At 35.4% G+C, this 11,018-nt stretch overlaps 1 protein-coding gene across 3 annotated transcripts in view; it reads right to left on the minus strand.

Moving 5' to 3' along the window:
• Positions 1-6,929, minus strand: part of LOC129279642 (monocarboxylate transporter 6-like) — a 28,050-nt gene extending 21,121 nt beyond the window's left edge. The window contains exon 1 of one of the 3 annotated variants that reach the window (XM_064111193.1): positions 6,795-6,929. The gene's annotated coding sequence lies outside the window, so the exon portion shown is untranslated. Of the gene's footprint in view, positions 1-57; positions 179-6,681 lie in introns of those variants that run through there. The other 2 variants (XM_054915742.2, XM_064111194.1) reach the window with 2 other exon arrangements.
• Positions 6,930-11,018: the final 4,089 nt, after the last annotated feature.

The following is an 11,018-nucleotide window of genomic DNA, read 5'->3' on the forward strand; positions in this document are numbered from 1 at the left end:
ATTAAAACTAAGGAGATGGTTATTTATTTTAGAAAAGATAGTTTCGAATTACCTAACCTTACAGTTGCAGGTAACATCTTAGAGAGAGTTGATTAAGCCAAACTTTTGGGTGTATTCATCAATAACAAGTTGAACTGAGAAAGTCATGTAAAAGAAATGTACACTAAAACAGCAAAACGTTTGTACCTTGTCGTCCAATTTATGAGGAGCAGGCCTAGGTCAGTTTGATATATGTAAATATTATGAAGCCAGTATTAGATCTGTCCTTGATTATACATGCCAGGTGTATCACGGAGGATTTACTCAAGAACAGTCTGATAGGTTAGAGTCAATACAGAAGAGAGCACTGAAAATCATAACTCCAGGAAAGTCTTACGATGAGGCAATTTCATTTCGCAATCTTGAGTATTTATCCGATCGTCGAAGAAAGCTCTGTCTTAATTTGTTCAAACATATACAAAACCCCAACCACAAACTTCACTGTCTCTTACCAGCAAAACGTGAATTTAACCAGATACGCACTGAGAAAAACCAATGATCTTGACTTACCAAAGTGTAGAACCAATAAGTATAAAAATCATTTTATTCCCTGGTGCTTATATAATTTGCAACGATAATTTATGTTTTGTTTCAAATTCTTGTTTTTCTCTGGACTGAGATAATGGCATTATTATATGGGCATGTAATTTAAGACAGTATTTCTTGATTTTATGTTTGTTTGTGTATGTGTTTCTCTTTTAAAATGTATAATAATATTACAATTTCTTACTTTAGATGTTTTTAGATACTCTTTAATATGATGTTTATTCAATCTAATATATGAATTATCAATCTTTGTAAGATATTAAATTTATAATTGTCAACCATTTTTATTTGTGCATGATCCAACATTGTATACGGTTGCAATAAAGATTGAATTGAATTAAAAATTGAATTGAATTGAAAGTCAATATCAAATAAATTAATTTGCCTTATTACCCTATTTATTATGAACTAATGATGTAAAACATATTTTTTTGATATTTCTATTTGTTGACCTAATGTTCATTGACCTCTAGAGGTCAGCAGAGATCAAATCTGACTAACATCCTAATTTTGAAATAAACCTTATGGTAAGATGTAGCACTGGTGAAAGTTAAATGCTTTAATCAGAATTTTTGAAAGTGCTATGGTCAGCTCATTCTTTGTACTAATACCAATAAATATGTCAAATTCTCTAGATAGCAGCCATTTTGGGATATTGGGGGTTTTTTTGGGGGGAGGGGATTTTTCTGGGCCCTTAGCATGTCATTTTAGGAAATGCATTGCGGAATTTGCGGTCGTCAAAAAAGATCTATTGCAATTTCTTTGCGGTGAAACCTTATTTTTTCCATGACTAGATGTACTGTTAATTTTACAAAATCTTGTTCTTTTGAAAAAAAATCGTGTTCACTCTATGTTAGGATTTTAGGGGGTTACTGATCCCTGATAAAGTTTGCGAGCACGTATAGAAACCAGCTACGCCTGTGTGTCTTGTGCGATGTCGATATTTGCATCAATTGACATCGTGGAGGTGCCGTGGCCGAGTGGTCTAAGGCGCCTGGCTATACATAGAAAGTCCGGGGTTCGATCCCCGACCGCGGCACCTATGCCCGTGAGCAAGGCATTTAATCTACAATGCTTTTTATCCTCCTTTCAAATAAATGGAAATGATATGCATAATTGCTAACTCAAAGTTTAGCAGAGCGAGACTATAGGCGCTGCTTTTCCGCCGACGGCGGCGGTTAAGATTTTGAAATGTCATCATAACTTAAAAAGTATATGAACCTAGTTCATGAAACTTAAACATTATGGTTATCAAGTCTTTAATATCCTGCTAGAGTTTGAGGTCACATGACTAAGGTCAAAGGTCATTTACGGTCAATGAACTCAGATCATGTTGGGGGAATCAACATCAAAATCGTAACGGAAGGTTAAGTTTTTGAAATGTCATCATAACTTACAAGGTTTATGGACCTAGTTCATAAAAATTGGACATAAGGGTGATCAAGTATTAATAAACATCCTGCCTGAGTTTCAGGTCACATGATCAAGGTCATTTAGGGTCAATGAACTTTTGCCATGTTGGGGGTATGTGTTGATTTCCATCATGACTTTGAAAGTTTATGGATCTGGTTCATGAAACTTGTACATAAGAGTAATCAAGTCTAAGTGAACATCCTTTGTGAGTTTCAAGTCACATGACCAAGGTCAAAAATTTGAAATATCACGGGAATGCATGATGGGGAGAAAAATACTAGCAACATTTAGGAAAAAAAAGGAAAAGAAAAGAAGAGAAAAGAGAAGAGAAAAGAAGAAAAGTGAAGAAAGAAAAAAAAGAAAAGAAGAGAAATGAGGGAGAAGAGAAATGAAGGGAAGAAAAGAAGAAAAAAAGATAAAACAAAAGAAAAATCGCAATCGCGAAATATTCTCCTTTAAGTTAGTTTGAGTGTCTTCATGTTCATGTCTTCAGAAATAGTGAGTGAATGACGTCACTAGTCTCCTCATTTGCAACATCTTAAAGGACATATGTTTGTTTTATGAAGCGTGCAAATACAGACATAACGTAACAATGAATATGGGTCAGGGTCAAACGTGTCCCCCCCCCCCCCCGGCCCATCATGATCTCAAAGTGTGATAGGAGTGTTCATAGCAAAGTTCACGCACGTCAAAATAGAAGAGAAAAGAGAAGTGAAGAAAGAAAAAAAAGAAAAGAAAAGAAATGAAGGGAGAACAGAAATGAAGGGAAGAAAATAAAAAAAGGATAAAACAAAGAAAAATCGCAATCGCGAAATATACTCCTTTAAGTTAGTTTGAGTGTCTTCGAGCAAAGTAATAAAAACGAATATGTTTGTTTTGTGAAGCAAGCAAATACAGACATACCGTAACAATGAATATGGGTCAGGGTTAGTCTGCTATGCAGACTCTGAATGGCTCGTGAAGTGGGATCTGCAGCTGGTTTGCGAAGCAAACCAGCCTGAAAGGGCGAGCGAAGCGAGCCATTTCTGACCTAGTCTGCTATGCAGACTCCTTGAATCAGCTGTGATACACACACTGCAGATGTGGGTCTACAATTGTAGACTAGGTCAGGGTCAAACGTGCCCCCCCCCCCCCCCGGCCCATCATGATCTCAAAGTGTGATAGGAGTGTTCATAGCAAAGTTCACGCACGTCAAAATATCAAAACGGTGCCAGGTAAAAATGGCAGAGGTAATAATGGCAGAGGTAATAACGGCAGAGGTGAAAATGGCAGGGGCAAAAATGGCAGAAGTAAAAATGGCAGAGGTAAAATGGCAGAGGTAAAAATGACAGAGGTAAAAATGACAGACGTAATAATGGCAGAGGTAAAATGGCAGAGGTAAAAACGGCAGAGGTAAAAAGAGCAGAGGCATAAATGACAAGAGGTAAAAATTGAAGATGTGATGATGGCAGGGGTAAAAGTGGCCGAGGTACACTATTGGAAAAAAACAGTAGATTCTACAGAAGAAAAATTAAAAAACAGGTTTTACAGAAAAAAAACCAAATAAGTTTGTAAATTATAATAACAGGAGGATTTTACACAATTTTTCTACAATTTTACAGAACAGATGTTTTAAAAAAGGGGAAAACAGTTTTACTACAATAAATGTGTAAGGGTACACGCAAAAAATATCAATTTTCTGCAATTTTACACAATGCATGTAAGATTACAGGTGTTCTCCAGACTCTGCTGCAGGATTTTTTTATTTTTAAGTATAAATTTTCTAACAGTGTAAAAAATGGCGGAGTTGAAAATGGCAAAGGTAAAGATGGCAGAGGCAAAAATAAAAGATATATGGGGTGCTGGTTTGTTAAACAGCCGAGAAAAAAAAGTTTTCATTCCAAAATGAAAGGGGATTTGGTTAAGGGGGAAAATTACACAAAAAATAATTTCAACTAAATGAAGTTCTTTTAGGTCAGAAAAAGAATTACAACAAAAATAATAATAATTAGATAATAAACAATGTTTTTTCTTCTGTTAAAAAAATAACAGAGATTTGTATCAAATATCTACATTTTAGCATACCAAGCTAATTACCAAGAGGGTGCTGCTTATGGTGTACAAAATACCCAACAGCACTTCCGCTTCCAAGGGTTATGACAATCAAGGTGTTTATATCATATCGGATGCAGTGGTGAAGGTTCAGGGTCTTCGTTTATGCAAAGAATATGAACCAGACGGTCCTCCTCGATCGACCCCCAGTCAAAACAAGATTATTATTGATTTTCATAATCAGTTACATATTCAGTGCCAAGCCTGGGAACGCATGCTTATTGTCATTCAAATATTTAAAGGACAAGTCCACCCCAACAAAAAATTGATTTGAATAAAAAGAGAAAAATCCAACAAGCATAACACTGAAAATTCCATCAAAATATGATGTAAAATAAGAAAGTTATGACATTTTAATGTTTTGCTTAATTTCACAAAAAAGTTATATGCATATCCTGCATTGGTATGCAAATGAGGAGACTGATGATGTCATCCACTCACTATTTATTTTGTATTTTATTATATGAAATATGAAATATTCTAATTTTCTCCTCATTATGAAGTGAAACGGTGATTAATTCCTCCCTAAACATGTGGAATGAGCATTGTTTAAAATTATATGATTTAGTCAAGTCGGTCCCTATGGTCAAATCTGTAAAAAATGAAATATTGTATAATTAAAACAATAAAAAACAAAAGAAATAGTGAGTGGATGACGTCACTAGTCTCCTCATTTGCAACATCTTAAAGGACACACTTGCTGGCATCAAAATTGCCCATGTCCATATTTCTTTACAATTTTAGGGGAGGATCGAGGGGACATAATAAGGAACACCAGCCCAATATTCATTAGAAAAGTGTTGTCAAAGGGAAATTAATAAATAAATTACTATTGAAAATATCATAGAAAAGAAATATAAGCAATTCATTTTCAAAAATCAAATATTCAGGAGATGAGTAATAGGATGATGAAGTATGTTCTGCTTAAGGGGTGACAGTACGATATATATATATATATATTTACAATATATAATATAATGTATAATATATATATATTTAATACCATAATATATGTTTGCTACGTCTATACCACATGGATTAACTCAATAATAATGGTCTGACGAAATCCCGGCATGTCTCGACCGAGGTCTAAAGCTCGATAAAGATTTAGTTAAACTTGATCGACTCCCTACTAGATGATTAAACCATTTTCATTACTAATGATATACTTATTTCATTAAAATGAGCAGTCCACGAAGTAATAAGATCATTACCATTCTTATAAGTGTTGTTGTTGCTCAATTTGTATTAATACTATTTCTGTTAACATCATTCCTACCATACTCATCATTATTATAAAAAAAAATCATTATTGATATTGTCATTATTTATATTATTATCATTAGTAGTCTTTAAGCCAGGGTGATCTCAGATGAACGAATTTGAGCATAAATCAACTCTGTGCCAAGTTGGTAAAAATGACGTTTTAGACCAATGAGAGAATTGGTACAGTTGTTTAATATTTCAACAAATATTTTCAAAGAAATAATGATCGGAATAGTATTGTCACTTTACAAAGTCTCCTTAGACAACCTAAAAATATAACCATAACTGGAAAAGCAATGACGTAATGAGCCAAAAGTTTTGAGGTGATCATTTATGGTGCATCGGGCAAAATTTGTTTTCAAAATGCGAGTAAGCAAAGCGAGCAAGCAAAACTTTCGACACTTTTATGACAACAATCCAATTTTGTGATAGCTTTTGACACATTTTCTGACTATTATCATATTCATGCACCCTTCTCTCTTTCCTTGTCTTTCCTTTTCTCTTTTTTCTTCTTGGTCGATATTATTTTTTTCTGGGGGGAGGGGGTAAGCGCCCCCGCGCCGGCCGGCCATCTGTACACCGCTGTGGAGAAGGATTCGCCTTCACCCTTTATCTCCTCTCTCCGTTAACTCACTTCAACCCTGTCGACATGTCGCTATGAACAAATATACACCACGCCTTGAACGAATGGCCATTGCGTTTGCACAATTCAATCACCCTGATGAAATAGGAGTGAAAGCATATTTGTTTTGTTAATCAATTGTGATTGTATGTATGCATTGACCTGTTCACTGGTGATGTGTACAAGTCTTCCAGATCCAGGTCATCAAGCCCTGATTGCACCCCCATTACACCCCCTCGATTGACTTTTTGACAAAAGAACAAAGAAAGCCCCTCCAAAGCATAGCATTTTCGTCTTTTTTTTTATCGAGAAAAGAGAAGAAAGAAATCCGCTCCAAAGCTTCGCATATTTTCCGTTACGCCGTTCCGACCGACTTGATCTGCTTACAATGAGCCGCAATTTTGGTGAAAAGCGGCCGCAGAGCGACCTGTTTCAAGGACCCCCGTTTTCACAAACATTTGTAGTTCCGAAGCCCGTTCTGAGGACCCTCCTTTTCACAATAAGCCCGCTCCAAGGCCCCCGTTTTTTGTCTCGCCCGCGGCACATGTACTACTTTTTCGGTCGAGTACCCCCCCCCCCCCCGAGATCTGGTTCCGCTTGAAGACTTGATGTTTACAGTTAAACCATGGAGCTATCTGTATAGCTCTATGGTTATTGCAATATGTGTGCAGTACCTTCACTTACCAAGGAATTCTTGCACTTACCATTTGCGTTTCTTTGGCAGAATACACCTTTTAACCTTTGCCAGCCACCATTCAAACAGACATTTGATACAAGATGCAGTTCGTGTAAAAACAACGGAGAAATATATACAGACCTCTAGACAGATGCGGTGTACGTGTACGGCTTGCTGATTGCATTTGCAGAAAAATGATTGAGTTCGCTTGCACGTATGTTCATCACCCATAGGCTATGTATCAACCCAGTGGAGTTCGCCATTAAAGGCCTTTGCACAGTTTCAACGTTGGTGTCGTGATACTTTTCAATAAAGAAAATGTGTGTCGTACCATGACAACATGTATTGTTGCTGGAATTTCCAGGGATTTAAAGTGGATATGGTGTGATAAAACTATGAAAATTTATAATCCATTATATCAATGGTCATATCATGACTTTAGTTAAGAATATCGTGCGCAAATAAAGGCAGATCAGCACAATTTCATATCATTGTCTAATACGTAATAGATCGAGTGTGGGAGACGGGGGTAAAAAATTTCAACATTTTATTATCTTTATTGTACTAGGTTCTCAATTTTTGTAATACTTTCTTTCTACAGTATGTTATTTTGTTGTTATTTTATTGTATATTTGTGTTGAGTTTGACAACTCTCCAGTTTTTTTTAATGTGTAAGCTAAATAAATAGTCAGTGGATCTTGGGGCTATATTGCAATTGAAATCACGCACGTCAAGTGGCGTAATTCATCTGATCGGGGGGGGGGGGTGTGAGTTCAATAATTATGTTGAGTTAAAAAAAAATGGTCCCCCCCCCCCAGAGCTGTTAGTAGACGGGGATATACAAAACGTGTGTGAAGGGATGGGGGTCAAAGCAATATATTGAGCTGAATATTCAACAATAATATTCAAGGGTAACTCATCCCCCCCCCCCTTCAAGAGCTATCAGTAGACAGGGGCGGATCCAGCCTTTGCCAATATGGGGGGGGGAGCCGAATTTTTTTAGCCACATTTTCCCGATCGGCCACTCGAAGTTGATTTTTGTTTGTATTTTTGAAGGGGTAGTCTTTTATTATAATAGTCTAAGCTTTATTCTTATAAATCAACATAAATATATAATAATCTCATAAGCCTTTTTTGATTAGTGCGAGTGCAAAGTATTTTGTCCTAAAATCTAAATATTCTGGGCAATGTTTGTGATCCTAAGACAGATGTGTATCTACCGCAACTACCTTACATTTTTCAACAATCAAATAATGCGAGCGAAAAGCGTGGGCTGAAAATTTTGACATTTCTAGACGAAGTACGGAAATTCTAAGCACTTTTTGTAATCGTGATAATAATAAGTAAATGACTAAACAATTGATGCGAGCGCGAAGCGCGTGCGGAAAAAAATCGAGATTTACACCCAAAAATGGGACACTCTGATCATTTTGTGTAAATCATGAAAATGATAATTGGAAATCTTATAATGCGAGCACAAAATGTTTGATATTTGGATGATTTAAATAGTGAACAAGCTGCGTATCTGAATAAACATGCGCGACCTAGAATCTGGGCATTCTAAATACCTTTTACATCATGAAAATCAATAAAGCGAGCGCAAAAAGCGCGAGCTTAAAGTATTTGATATTCCGATCTGAAAAGGGACAATTTAATCTCTGTATTTTAAGCACTTTGTAGGACAATTGTGAGGTGGATTTGAATCACAGTTTTAAAAAAGCGGATATGTTTCAATATTATTCCTTTGAGTTTTGACCTAGGACCGGGACATCCTAAGAACATTATGTCATCAAATGAAAATGATGACTGTCTTCCTATTTCTCTACCTAAGCACGAAATAGAACTTGTCGATATTCCATTCTGAAAACAACGACATAGTGATTACTAAATTAATATCTTATTTATTAGTCTAATAAGCCTAATGAGAGCGCGTAATCTGTTAATATTATGGCTTGAAAATGGACATTTAAAGCACTTTTGTAATTATGATGCACGATTTAATATATTTTCAACAATCAATGCGAGCACAAATCGTAAGCCGAATTTTTTATAATCTGTCATGAAATGGGGATTTTAAGTAGTTTGTTATAAAATCAATATTGAGATATACATAACTCACCCGGTGTATTGGAAAAGAGAGGGAAAGGAGCACCCCCTTCTCCCGATCCGCTTGAGACAACATTATACCTTCAACTTTCTTCTTCGTTCTCTTTTTTATATATTTCTTGTACATACCATCTCAAGATCTTATTTATTTTTAATAGTAGTTCATATTCATATTTATAGTGTAAACAGATTTTACCTTTTATAATTACAATTCTATACGTGTTGAGGACCCCACTGAAAATAAGCTTTCGAACTATCCTGTTAAAGATTACTGACTTTTATTTTAATCTAATTTAATCTAATTTATTTATTCATTTATTTATTTATTCTTACTCATTATTATTTTGGGGGAGGGGTCCTTTCACACCCATAATCATCAAACAATAATCGTTCCGAATCCTCCTTCATTTAGGTTATGTTAATGAAATACTAAAATATTAAATTAAGAGGAAAGGAATTAAGACAAAGTAATTTTACAGCTACAACTATGATTTATTTGCGAAAAAGGGTATTTCTTTTTTATTTTAAGACCGCTCGGGGGACATTCATAATGTAGTTTTTAGTCAAAAAATAAATTGTGTCAGGAACTCGTTGGCTGCAGTAAATAAATATTGTTTTTAAAAATGGATAACCATGAGAAACAAAATAATCATATCCATCTTTAGTCGAAGTGCCAGGAATGAGCTCTTTGGCAAGCTCTTTGGTGTAAAAACCGCTTGCGAACCAATTCTGCACATTGAAAAATAAACGCTGACATAGCAAAAGAAAATTATAAACTGATTGAAATTGCCGTTGCATACGATGACATGTTCAAATAAAATTGGAATCATGCAGTATTTTGTTTGTTATACACAAAGAAAACTCAGACCATGACACCCGTCATGATTTTTTTATCCAATATGATTCTATAACATATTTACATCAGGACAATTTATCTAATATAGACACACATAATATAAATTGTAATAGATATGCGCTATGCTAAACAGTCAATGTGAGTATATGCAATCTTGACCTAAATTTGCCTTTTGGTAATTCAGGAAAGAAATAATAATTCTAGAAAATGAAATCATTTATGTGTTAGGTATATTCCGAACATTTTCCAAAATCGTTAAACCATCAATTTCACAGATTAAGTGTCAAAATTAAGTATTAAAGTGCGAAGTGGTCATTACAAGGGGAAAAGGTACGTGGAAAATACCACCTTACACCAGTATGGGACTGGATATCCGTCCCCGCAGACACGGCGATCAGCCCGTGTGCGCACGCTAAAATTTATCATTCTGCGGCTTTTTTCTCTCAATTACGAAACTCATCGTGGAAAAGGTTATCCAACATGCAATGATATACTCGTAAAATTTGTCGTCATGTATCATTTACACACAGATAATTGAATATAACCCTTCTTTTGGAGAACTATTAGTAAGTTGTTCGAATCTAACGATTTTCTTTTAAAAATATAACAACAATTTACCTGATTTCAAATGCCTGCCATTTCTTTAAAAAAACTAGAATCAATAAGCCACCACCGTTATCAGTTGTGAAAAATTCTAGGAAACGTACTAAGATGCTTTTGCAAATGATTAAAAATTAAGGGGATATGAAAATAAGGATTTTGCAATGCTATATCAAATTTCTGTTATATTTTCATCAATTTTGGGATTGCATCGAAATGACTGATAATTCAAAGTCTTACCCACACTTGCTTGTAAATTCGGTATATGTTGGTACACTGATAGTCAATGTAAATGATAAATATTCATAGCCTCACTAAAATTGAACAAATCCATTGTTTTTAGAATTTTAATGTCGCAGACATTTTGGAGAGTGAGCAAAGTGATGCTAACAAACGTCGCTAACAATATTGCTAGGCGAAAAGGCCTTTCAATGGCGCGCTCCACTGAGTTGAGGCCGTGAACATACGTGCTTGGAGCTCGAGCATCACTAAATACAACTCACGCTGATCCGTACCATGTGCGGACGGAAGCCTGTATTTGCATCACTATAAGGGTTTCGGTTTCGCACCGCAACGCAGAACGCATTCAATAACAAAGAAGATGTATTGTCATTAAACGCCTTTCATGACAAAGAGCGATCAAGAAGTCTTTGTCGAAAATTGGGGAATCAAATCAGCACTTTCGTCCCGGAGTCATACTTATAACTAATTATAAACAACAGAGTTAGCTTATATAACACAGTACATGAGAAAACAATATATTAGGACAATAAATTAGGCCTACGCAATTATAGAATCGACAA

The sequence above is a fragment of the Lytechinus pictus genome, chromosome 16, assembly GCF_037042905.1.
Source record: "Lytechinus pictus isolate F3 Inbred chromosome 16, Lp3.0, whole genome shotgun sequence".
NCBI classification, from domain to species: domain Eukaryota; kingdom Metazoa; phylum Echinodermata; class Echinoidea; order Temnopleuroida; family Toxopneustidae; genus Lytechinus; species Lytechinus pictus.